This window comes from Capra hircus, chromosome 8 (genome assembly GCF_001704415.2).
Source record: "Capra hircus breed San Clemente chromosome 8, ASM170441v1, whole genome shotgun sequence".
NCBI classification, from domain to species: domain Eukaryota; kingdom Metazoa; phylum Chordata; class Mammalia; order Artiodactyla; family Bovidae; genus Capra; species Capra hircus.
Window position 1 is genome coordinate 24,919,650 of NC_030815.1, and position 11,953 is coordinate 24,931,602.

Genomic DNA, 11,953 nt, shown 5'->3' on the forward strand with positions numbered 1-11,953 from the left:
CCATCACCATCTCCCGGAGTTCACTCAGACTCACATCCATCGAGTCAGTGATGCCATCCAGCCATCTCATCCTCGGTCGTCCCCTTCTCCTCCTGCCCCCAATCCCTCCCAGCATCAGAGTCTTTTCCAGTGAGTCAACTCTTCGCATGAGGTGGCCAAAATACTGAAGTTTCAGCTTTAGCATCATTCCTTCCAAAGAAATCCCAGGATTGATCTCCTTCAGAATGGACTGGTTGGATCTCCTTGCAGTCCAAGGGACTCTCAAGAGTCTTCTCCAACACCACAGTTCAAAAGCATCAATTCTTCGGCGCTCAGCCTTCTTCACAGTCCAACTCTCACATCCATACATGACCACAGGAAAAACCATAGCCTTGACTAGACGGACCTTAGTCGGCAAAGTGATGTCTCTGCTTTTGAATATACTCTCTAGGTTGGTCATAACTTTTCTTCCAAGGAGTAAGTGTCTTTTAATTTCATGGCTGCAGTCACCATCTGCAGTGATTTTGGAGCCCCAAAAAATAAAGTCTGACACTGTTTCCACTGTTTCCCCATCTATTTCCCATGAAGTGATGGGACCGCATGCCATGATCTTCGTTTTCTGAATGTTGAGCTTTAAGCCAACTTTTTCACTCTCCTCTTTCACTTTTTCAAGAGGCTTTTTAGCTCCTCTTCACTTTCTGCCATAAGGGTGATGTCATCTGCATATCTGAGATTATTGATACTTCTCCTGGCATTCTTGATTCCAGCTTGTGTTTCTTCCAGCCCAGCATTTCTCATGATGTACTCTGCATACAAGTTAAATAAGCAGGGTGACAATATACAGCCTTGACGTACTCCTCTTCCTATTTGGAACCAGTCTGTTGTTCCATGTCCAGTTCTAACGGTTGCTTCCTGACCTGCATACAGGTTTCTCAAGAGGCAGGTCAGGTGCTCTGGTATTCCCATCTCTTTCAGAATTTTCCAGTTTATTGTGATCCACACAGTCAAAGGCTTTGGCATAGTCAAGAAAGCAGAAATAGATGCTTTTCTGGAACTCTCTTGCTTTTTCCATGATCCAGTGGATGTTGGCAATTTGATCTCTGGTTCCTCTGCCTTTTCTAAAACCAGCTTGAACATCAGGGAGTTCAGGTTCACGTATTGCTGAAGTCTGGCTTGGAGAATTTTGAGCATTACTTTACTAGCATGTGAGATAAGTGCAATTGTGCGGTAGTTTGAGCATTCTTTGGCATTGCCTTTCTTTGGGATTGGAATGAAAACTGACCTTTTCCAGTCTTGTGGCCACTGCTGAGTTTTCCAAATGTGCTGGCATATTGAGTGCAGCACTTTCACAGCTCATCTTTCAGGATTTGAAACAGCTCAACTGGAATGCCATCACCTCCACTAGCTTTGTTCGTAGTGATGCTTTCTAAGGCCCACTTGACTTCACTTTCCCAGATGTCTGGCTCTAGATTAGTGATCACATCATCATGATTATCTGGGTTGTGAAGATCTTTTTTGTACAGTTTTTCTGTGTATTCTTGCCACCTCTTCTTAATATCTTCTGCTTCTGTTAGGTCCATACCATTTCTGTCCTTTATCGAGCCCATCTTTGCATGAAATGTTCCCTTGGTATCTCTAATTTTCTTGAAGAGATCTCTAGTCTTTCCCATTCTGTTCTTTTCCTCTATTTCTTTGCATTGATTGCTGAAGAAGGCTGTCTTATCTCTTCTTGCTATTTAACCCACCCCAAAAAAGACTGGGGATCTGATGCTGATACCCTTTAATACCAATTCAAATTTCCCTGTAGTTTTATGGTTCCTTTCACACAGAAAAGGAGAAAATGAACTAAATTCTATAAGCCATCTCTTTAAAGGATCAATAGAAAATTATTATTTCAACCCCTTTGTGTTCTAGGTTTAAGCTCTTCTTCATCTTAAATGATCTCATTCGGCTCGGTGGCATTATCTGTGTGTTGTTCACTCCCAAATTTACTGCTCTAGCTCCAGTTTTCCCTAAGCTGTAGATTTAACTGTCAAACTACCTCCAGTGTCCAAATGGCATCTCACACTGTACATGTTCAAGATACAGTTCTTATTTCCCTTCCTGTCTTGCATCACCTCCCACCCCAGACCTATTCCTTTTCAAGCTATCTCATTTCACTGAATGATACCATCATCTCATCTCTTACCAAATGATATCTTCCTTAATCACCAGATTCACAGGTGGATCAGCTGAACCGAGGTTCAGGAGGACATCATTTGCCACGCTAGAAGAGAAATGGGGCAGGAGTCAGCACTATGAAACTGTCCAGCATTTTCAGGGACAGTGCCAGGGAGCCACACAAGGACCAGTGTCTACAGATCGTTGATTGCCATTCAGGGGTACATAACATGCAGTCATGTAAAGTTGTCACCTTACCTGTGTGGCTGGTGATTGAAGGGTATGGTCCTTCCATTGACAGCAGCCTGCTCATAACTGTGGTTCTTGAGTTAGGGAGTACAAGCCTGTGTCCTGAGACGAACCCCTAACCACATTGTCCATGTAAACAACTACCCCTTTTTAGTTTTTCAGGATACAGGCCAGGCTGACTTGACACGGTCAGGAGCAGTGGTGGTACAGAAGGAAAAACCTTACAGCTAACACTTGGGAGGGACTGGGCAAAGATAAAGCCAACACCTTACAGAGAAAACATTTGTTAGATAAGCAGGAGTTACAGTGTTGTTGACTATGAGTTCAATATTAATGAATCAATGATGTTACATGTGGTGTTTTTAAGCAGAAACACACCTAACACAAGTGTTTGATAAAAATGTCAATTGACACAAATGTTGCAAATAGAAGCTCTCAGAAAACTAACAGTTATTTCTGCTAGGAACAATGGCTGTGTTTGCTAATTCAGTATTCTCTGTCTACCCCGTTTAGAACAGGGTTATACCATCTTGTTATACCATCCTGCCCTGTTTTAAATATTCCTCATACTCTGGTCAATGACATTTACTATCTATCTATGTGTTTACTACCTTCCCTACCAGTATGTAAGCTACTTAAGGATAGGAACTTTATTTTCCTTCATTAAACTTTTGTTATCTTTTTACCTAAAGCAGTAGTAATTTTCCTTAAATATTTGATGCTGAATCGTTCACATAATTAAGCAACCCTTTTCAGAGTCTATTCTCTCCATCAATTTTCAGCCTTTGTGTTTCTGTTTGTCTTTCTGTCCTTCAAATTGCTGAAACCCTAGCACAGGTAAACACCAGCTGGCCTCCCCTCTCCAATCCTGTAAATATGCCTGAGCATGTCTGAAGTCTCTGGGACTCTTACTATCCATATTTCTTCCCTGTGCGCCATTTATGTAAGAAGGTTCTTCGAGTTGGGTCCAGAGCATTCAATATGATTGTAAACAATTCTCTAATAGCAATAACCATTAACTGACTTATGCCTAAAAGTGAAGAGCAAGCTAGTAAATTCTGTCTTAACTGACTTGAATGCCATGTTAATTCTCAACTAAATGGCTTATTTACTGATGACTGCTACCTTCAAGAATTATTGGAATGAATTCTGTGGTGGTCTAGTGGTTAGGACTCTGCGCGTCCACTGCCGTGGTCCCAAGTTCAATCTCTGGTCAGGGAACTAAGATCCTGCAAGCTGCACAGTGCTCTAGTAACACTTAGAGTATTTTGAGCACGTCAAAAGAAAAATCATATTTGTGTTTACTTTAATCATAAGGGTTTTTGCTATTTTAATACTATTTTGATGTGCTAATAACTGCTAACAAGGCTCATTACTGCCCCCGCTGACAGCAGCCTGGATCCCTCTCCCTCTGGGGCTGTCTCAGTGGCAAAGGGGGAGCTGGCATTTGAGGTTCCTTGCCCATCCATGGCCACTCGCCCCAGGGCAGTCATCCTGTCCAGAACTCCTACCACCTCTGTCTGCCCTGGCCCATTTGGGGGCAGTTCAGGGAGGCACACTCTTTGTGAGGGTAGAGGTAGGCAGAACCAAAACCTTTTTGCCTGAAATGGAAAGCATAAATTTGAGGGGCTGGTCAGAGAGAATGGGCTGAGCTTTGATGGTAAGCTGGGTCACTGCAACCCTGCCCAGACCGGCCCAGGTCCTCTCTGCTGAGGTGGGACCCTGTCATCTCTGCCAGCACTCTCTGTTTTCTGCCCAGAAGCTGCTTGGGCCTCTCAGTGGGCAGAACCAAGGCTCCACACATGCCTCTGGGCCCTCTGTGAGTCTATTTCTGTTTTGTAAATAAGTTCCTAGTATTTTCACTTATTCCCTGGGCAAGTTATTTAATGGCCTTATTTCCCATTGCATGAAATAATCCATCTTGCAGAGTCCTATAAGATTAATTATCATTTGCAACAACTATTTATCAGTCATCTACCATAGGCCAGTCACTATGCTAAGCACTTAACTTTCCTTGTCTACTCTCTAACCTTATAGGGGAATTGTCATTGTGGTTTCTCATGATATAATATATGGAAAGCCTCTGTCATAGTAACTGACATATACTTGGACAAGGGTTGGCATACTACAATCCGTGGGCCAAATCCAGCCTGATGCCTGTTTTTGTGAATTAAGTTTTGTTGGAACAGGCATGCCTATTTGTTTACTCCTGTCTGTGGCTGCTTTTGCACTATAATGGCAGAATTGACGAGTTGTGACAGAGGCCATATGGCCCACAAAGACAAAACTACTTGCTATCTGATCCTTTACAGAAAAGTTCACCAACTCCTGTGCTAGAAGACCACCTAAAGTTAGTTTGATGTACTTTTTTTTTTCCTTTTGATCTTGCTGTGCAGCATATGGGATCTTAGTTCCTCTGGGATCAAACCCATGCCCCCTGCGTTGGAAGCACAGAGTCTTAACCACTAGACCACCAGGGAAGTCCCTGATACACTTTTTATTTAAGCAGGAGGCCAGAAAAATAAAGCAGACAAGCAGGGCTAAAGAGTGGGTCATGAATGACTAGTTTTCAAAGATGCAAAGATTTTTACCAAAAAAGAAGAAGAAGAAGAAGGAAGAATAGCAGAAATGGATGTGAACGGAGATCCTAATTTGTGACTTCCAGATACATTGCATAGTGTAGAGTGAGGAGCCTCTGATACAGAAAGTAGCAAGCAACATGCTCAGGGAAGAATTAGACTCCTCAGCAGAGAGCCAGGTAGAAAGTCCTCAATGAATAGATTAAGGATGCAAAGCAGAAATCTGTTTACCTTAGAAAGTCTCAGGAGGCAGAGTGGAAAGATTTATAAGGGAAGAGCAAGAGCAGTGGTGGCCCTAGAATGTTTATCACAGAAGGAACCTAGGAGTATCACTGGTTAAGGAAACTGTCACTTACCCATACGGAAGAATGGGCGTAACTGAAGGAACTTCTGGGAGATCTGAAGCTGCTCCCTAACGCCCATAGGCGCTCTCCGCCATCAGGAGGTTGGGAGTGGGAAAAGGAAGCAAAAATGTGGGCAGCGCAAAAAGCCATGACAAAAAGAACTTAGATTTTGAACAGTGATTGACGATGATGACAGGAATGATAAGCCTGGCAGAATCATCTGGCTTCACAATTTCCAAAAGATTCTTATTGTGCACTTGCTCTAGCTTGAGTAGAAGCTCAGGTGCTAGGAGAGGCAGTGGCCTGATGAAGACGGTGGTCTGAGCTATAAACTTTGTAGGCCAGGAGTGAGCAGGCCTTACAACATCAATCCTCTAACTATAGGTAGTCAGCAATGTTAATCAATCAAGTTGTTTTCATTCTTTAACCTATTGGAATTGCAGCAGTCAGAATGCCAGATTATAGAAAGGTAATTTGAAATATTTCTGTGGTTAAAAAGAAAGTGAAACCATACTGTCAGAAGTTCTTAATCTTGTTTTTTGATACGCTCTTGCTTTTTCTTTAGATAGCATCATCTTTCAAAAATTTTTTTTTAATTTCAGGAAAGTGATGTAAAAGGATTGAGATTTCTGGAAAGTATAAAAAATAAACAAGGAACCACCTGCAGTGTTGTTTCAGGGGAGTTGTGACTCATTAATATATACTCTTATCTCTACTGTTTTTCATCATTCAGTGTTTATAAGCCTTTTTAAAAACTGCATTTTGCCAGTCATAGCATCTCCAGAATTTTTAAGCAGAGTTCAAACTAGCTTAACATTGACAGAGTTGATATCTTAGGGTAACTCTTCTGAAATTCCATCCTATTTGGGGATGAAACTAAGAAGCATTTTTAACTCTACCTACTTAGATTAAGTTCAATTAATTCTTATTTTCTTTTTCAGTTTGACTCTGATTTTCTTCAGTTCTTTAATTTTTTAAGCATATGAAAGTTATTTTAGAACTGGACTTACAGACCGGTTTACTCAGAAGGCACCTAAAAAATCACAGCACTATTAGTAATGATGTTCTGGTGTGCTAAAAATAAGGTTTTTGAGCTGAAATGTTAGAAAAAGATTTTACTTTTAGAGAAAGACCCATAATTGTGTATGTAAGTCAGCCAGAAAACCCATCTAACTTGACATTCATAGTAAGTAAAAGAAAAGCAATGGGGCTGTAATTGTTCATTCATTCAGTATTTACTGAATATCTATCTATATGTCTCCACTGTACTGGGCACTGAGGATACAGCAAGACAAAACTCACAAAAATTCCTGCAAAAGAGGAGCTTATATTCAAGTGGGGGAAGACAGACAATAAACAAGGTAAGTAGGAAAATACATAATATGATAGAAGTTGTAAATATAAGAAGAAAAATTATGCTGGAAATGGAAAAGGGGGTTGTTGGGGACTGGGTGTTTACAGTTCCTAACAAGGGCTCAGTCAGCTTTGAACACCCTAATTGTTCTTTAAAATGCTTTGGGGATTACAGGACACTTAGCTGGAAGTTTCAAGAAGGTTCTGAGAGACAGGAATTGGGACTGGTGGTAGCTTGCCCAATTATCTGATTACTTAGGAGCTTAGGCATAGTGAGAACATTATTTCATCCCTTGCCTTCCCTGTCTTCTTAACCTCTACTACCACGTCTCCCTTGCCAGTTACTTTTAATTTACCCAATTAAAGTGAAAAGAGGGGGGAAGTGTTAGAACTATTTTTGCTTACATGTTGAGCCTGATGATTTTTTTTTTTTTAGTTTATATTCTGATGAGATCCAGAAATGGAAGCCATATAAAAGCAAGATTCCCATAACTTTTGCTTTTGCAGTTAAACTAATCATTGAATCCACCCTAGAATTTCTTTCCATTTGAGGTGTAGCACTGTGTCCTGGAAAGAAATAAGCCAAGAGTTTTGGGTGAGTTGGACTGTGAAGAAGGCTGAGCACCGAAGAATTGATGCTTTTGAACTGTGGTGTTGGAGAAGACTCTTGAGAGTCCCATGGACTGCAAGGAGATCCAACCAGTCCATTCTGAAGGAGATCAACCCTGGGATTTCTTTGGAAGAAATGATGCTAAAGCTGAAGCTCCAGTACTTTGGCCACTTCATGCGAAGAGTTGACTCATTGGAAAAGACTCTGATGCTGGGAGGGATTGGGGGCAGGAGGAGGAGGGGACGACCTAGGATGAGATGGCTGGATGGCATCATGGACTTGATGGACGTGAGTCTGAGTGAACTCCGGGAGTTAGTGATGGACAGGGAGGCCTGGCGTGCTGCGATTCATGGGGTCGCAAAGAGTTGGACACGACTGAGTGACTGAACTGAACTGAACTGAACCTAGGCAACTGGAATTAGGTCCTCAGCTGAGAATCTCTAAAGTGCTGTGATTCTTATTCTTTTCAATCAATGCAAGTCATTGATTACATAAACCTAGATGAAATATAGCTTCCCTTTTTTTTCAGGAAGTAAATATTTGTGGCTAAGACTATTAAACTGGGTTTTATGTATGATAAACAGAATGTGGATATTATGACTGAGTTCCATGGCTCTTTGGTCTCCAAGAATGTTTTTCAGTAGGAGCATGTGTCAAATTCTTTGCATATATTTGTAATTTACATCAAAGTGGATTTTTAAATGTAGAAAAGATTAATTTGCATAATATCAATTTTGGTTAAAATTGGAATAGCTTTAGAAAACTAGAATATTTATTTAAGATCAGTTTAGGGCAACTTTCTTTTGATGATGGCATTACACATGAATAAAATCTTGGTAAATGATGATAATTAATTATAATAGCTGCCAGGCGGTTTGATAAATGCCTTATTTACATTAACCCAGTTAAGACTTATAAGTACCCCATGAAGTAGCTACTGTTATTTCTTCATTTTATAGACAGGGAATCTGGAATTCAGGCTTCCCTGGTGGCTCAGACAGTAAAGAATCTACCTGCAATGCAGGAGAAAGAAAGTGAAAAGTCAAAGTTGTATGCAACTCTTTGCAACCCCATGAACTGTATAGTCCATGGAATTCTCCAGGCCAGAATGCTAGAGTGCGTAGCCTTTTGCTTCTCCAGGGGATCTTCCCAATCCAGGGATTGAACTCAGGTCTCCCACATTGCAGGCAATTCTTTACCAACTGAGCTACAAGGGAAGCCCTTCCATGCAAGAGACCCGATTCCTAGGTCGGGTTCCCCAAGATTCCCTTGGAGAAGCAAGTGGCAATCTACTCCAGTATTCCTGCCTGGAAAATCCCATCGACAGAGGAGCCTGATGGTCAACAATCTGTGGGGTCGCAAGAGCTGGACATGACTTATGGACTAAACTACCACCAATCTGGAATTCAGAGAGATTAAATAACTTTAGCCTGAGTTTTTTTTTTTTTTTTTTACATTTAATGCAGTCTTTTTTCATTTGTACTGGGTCTTCGTTGCTGCTCATGGGCTTTCTATAGTTGTGGCTGGCTAGTGGGAGCTACTCTAGTTGCTATGCTCAGGCTTCTCATTGCTGTGGCTCCTCTTGCTGCAGAGCACAGGCCTTAAGCTCATGGACTTCAGTAGTTGTGGCACACGGGCTTAGTAGTTCTGGCTCACAGGGTCTGGAGCGTGGCCCTTGAGCCTAAATTTGATTTCAGGTCTCACTGACTCTGCCTGGCACATTATCATCATTGCTTTCTTAGGAAAGAACGTTCTCATTTGAGGTGGCTAAACACTGACAGAAGAAACTGACAAAAGATTTGGGGATAGTTTGGTATGTTTTGTGTGAAAGCAAGGATCTTGAGCAGATTATCTCAGGTGACTCACATCTATCCCAAGGTTTGTACACCTGGAGCTGCCACGCCTTACTTAAATTAAAAATATTATTAGTTGTAATTTATGTAACAAGTGAATATTCATTAATCCTGAACAATTGTATTTTTGTTCGTAAGAGAGTTCTCAATATGTCCTTCTCATCTCAGAACGGAGAAGGAAATGGCAACCCACTCCGGTATTCTTGCCTGGAGAATCCCAGGGACGGGGGAGCCTGATGGGCTGCCGTCTATGGGGTTGCACAGAGTCAGTGGGACACGACTGAAGCGACTTAGCAGCAGCAGCAGCAGCAGCATCTCAGAAGGTCATTTGTTATAAGCCTATTTGAATAGTATATGCAAACTGCTGTCAAAAAAACCTAAAATTCAACTTCATTGTAACATAGCTTTTGCCTTCATGATATTGTCCAAGAGTATTATGCCTAAAGTACTTTTGACAACACTGCTGCTGCTGCTGCTAAGTCGCGTCAGTCGTGTCCGACTCTGTGCGACCCCATAGACGGCAGCCCAACAGGCTCCTCTGTCCCTGGGATTCCCTCACTATTCTAATTTATTTCATTTGGATTTATGTATCAGTATTTTAGTATGCTGCTGCTACTGCTGTTGCTAAGTCGTTTCAGTCGTGTCCGACTCTGTGTGACCCCACAGACAGCAGCCCACCAGGCTCCCCCATCCCTGGGATTCTCCAGGCAAGAACACTGGAGTGGGTTGCCATTTCCTTCTCCAATGCATGAAAGTGAAAAGTGAAAGTGAAGTCGCTCAGTCATGTCTGACCCTCAGCGACCCCATGGACTGCAGCCTTCCAGGCTCCTCCATCCATGGGATTTTCCAGGCAAGAGTACTGGAGTGGGGTGCCATTTCCTTCTCTGAATATTTTAATATATAAAGATACTTATCTTTTCTCTTGCAGGTAATTATTAAATAGCAGTTTATTAATTTCAGGTCACTGAGCACAGACAAAAATTCCAAAATTGCATGAAATATTCTACAGTTAAAATTTTTCACTGTTATTTTCAGTTAGTCTAAGAAGTGTTTTTTTTTCTTACCCCCAATTAAATTTCAAATGTTATGCTGAATATTTCATTTGATAATCGTTCATGGCTCAGAACTGTAGTATGTTGGCCAGTATTAATTGATGTTCCCTCAACTTGAGCCTTTAAATAGAAATATGTTTTTAAACATTGACTACAGTATACAAGGGCTTCCCTGGTGGCTTAGATGGTAAAGAATCTGCCTGCAACACAGGAGACCTGGGTTCCATCCCTGGGTCGGGAAGATCCCCTGGAGAAGGAAATGGCAACCCACTCCAGTATTCTTGCCTGGGAAATCCCGTGGACAGAAGAGCCTGGTGGACTATAGTCTCCAGAGTCACAAAGAGTTGGACAGGACTGAGACTAACACACACAGTATACAAAGGGAAACTGTCAATAAATACATCAGCTTTCTTGATGTCAGTAGATCACATTACTAAAATTTAGCAAGAAAAACAAAAGTGTTACAAAAATACCACAGTGAAATAAAGCAGCTCTATCATGAAACTGAGCTGTATTCTTTTCTATAGAGTTCCAAATCAAGTAAGCCATGAAGAGATGATTTCTTCAGAGAAAAGAATTCTCACAAAAGCACTGCATGAAAAAAGAGCTGTGCCTTAAGTGTCCAAGATATGAGAATTCTATAGGGAAATAAGTAGGGATGGGGATAAAGGGCCAGGGAGTAATTCCTACTCAAACCATCATCATAGAGTATTAACCCTGGACACTGTTTTGGCCCATGGCTGGCAAATTGCCAGAATTGGTACAGTGGATTGAAGGGAAGGGTTTGGGCGGAAACATGCCCTAGTATGTGCTGGAAGCCATCTTGTGATAATAAGAGAAGCTGACCTCTGAAGACAAAGCCGACTTACGTGGGGAAAAGCAGAGAAATTCACAGGCAAATAGAGCCAGCATGTGACTGAGCTGAACCTAGAGCCCTGTCTACCTCTGGACTTCCATTTGTATGAGTCAGTAAAATTCCTTCTTTTTAAAGCCTTTTAAGATAAGTTTCTGATACTTGCAGCTAAGGCATCTTAAAGAAATTCTTGACGTGTTAGGGATATTTACTGCTTTTCATTATATATGTTGTAAATAGTTTCACTTTAGACCATAGATTATGTTTGTTTACCTGTCAGACATTAAAATCTCTTTAAGGTTATGAAGACTAAACCAAGCGTGATATCAGTGTTCAACTAGGAAGAGGAATCAGTGAAACAGAATATTTAACTCAAGATTTTGTTAAGGATACAAAGTAATTTACATTAAGATAAAGTTAAAAACCAATGAATTTTTGTTAGTGTTGCTTTGTGACTCATACCACAGCAAAATAAATTGTAATTGATTAAAGATGTAAATGTCAAAAAGTAAAGCCATAAAAATGGTAAAATGAAAAATAATTTTATAATCATGGCACAAGAAAGATCTTTTTAGGCCTGATGTCAAAGGTAAAAAACATACAGGAAAAGATATGGTTACCCAAAACTTAAAATGTGTTTCATTTTTCTTTAGCATTTTTCACTTGTGAAAGTATCATTGTTAATTCAGTGTAAAATGTAAAAACATGGTGAATTCACTGTAAAATGTAAAAACATCGAACATACAGAGTTGTATAAGATAATTAGGATCTCCTTTTCTTCAATCCCTCACTTCATGGGTAACTACTTTTAATAATGTGTATTATATATTTCCAGACTTTCATCAATACATATATACACATATAGTGTGAGTATCTAAATATGTAAGTTTTTCAAAACAAGAATCATTCTTAGTTATATTT

The 11,953-nt window shown here is 40.7% G+C and overlaps 1 pseudogene; it reads right to left on the bottom strand.

Moving 5' to 3' along the window:
• Positions 959 to 1,649, bottom strand: LOC108636651 (annotated as a pseudogene).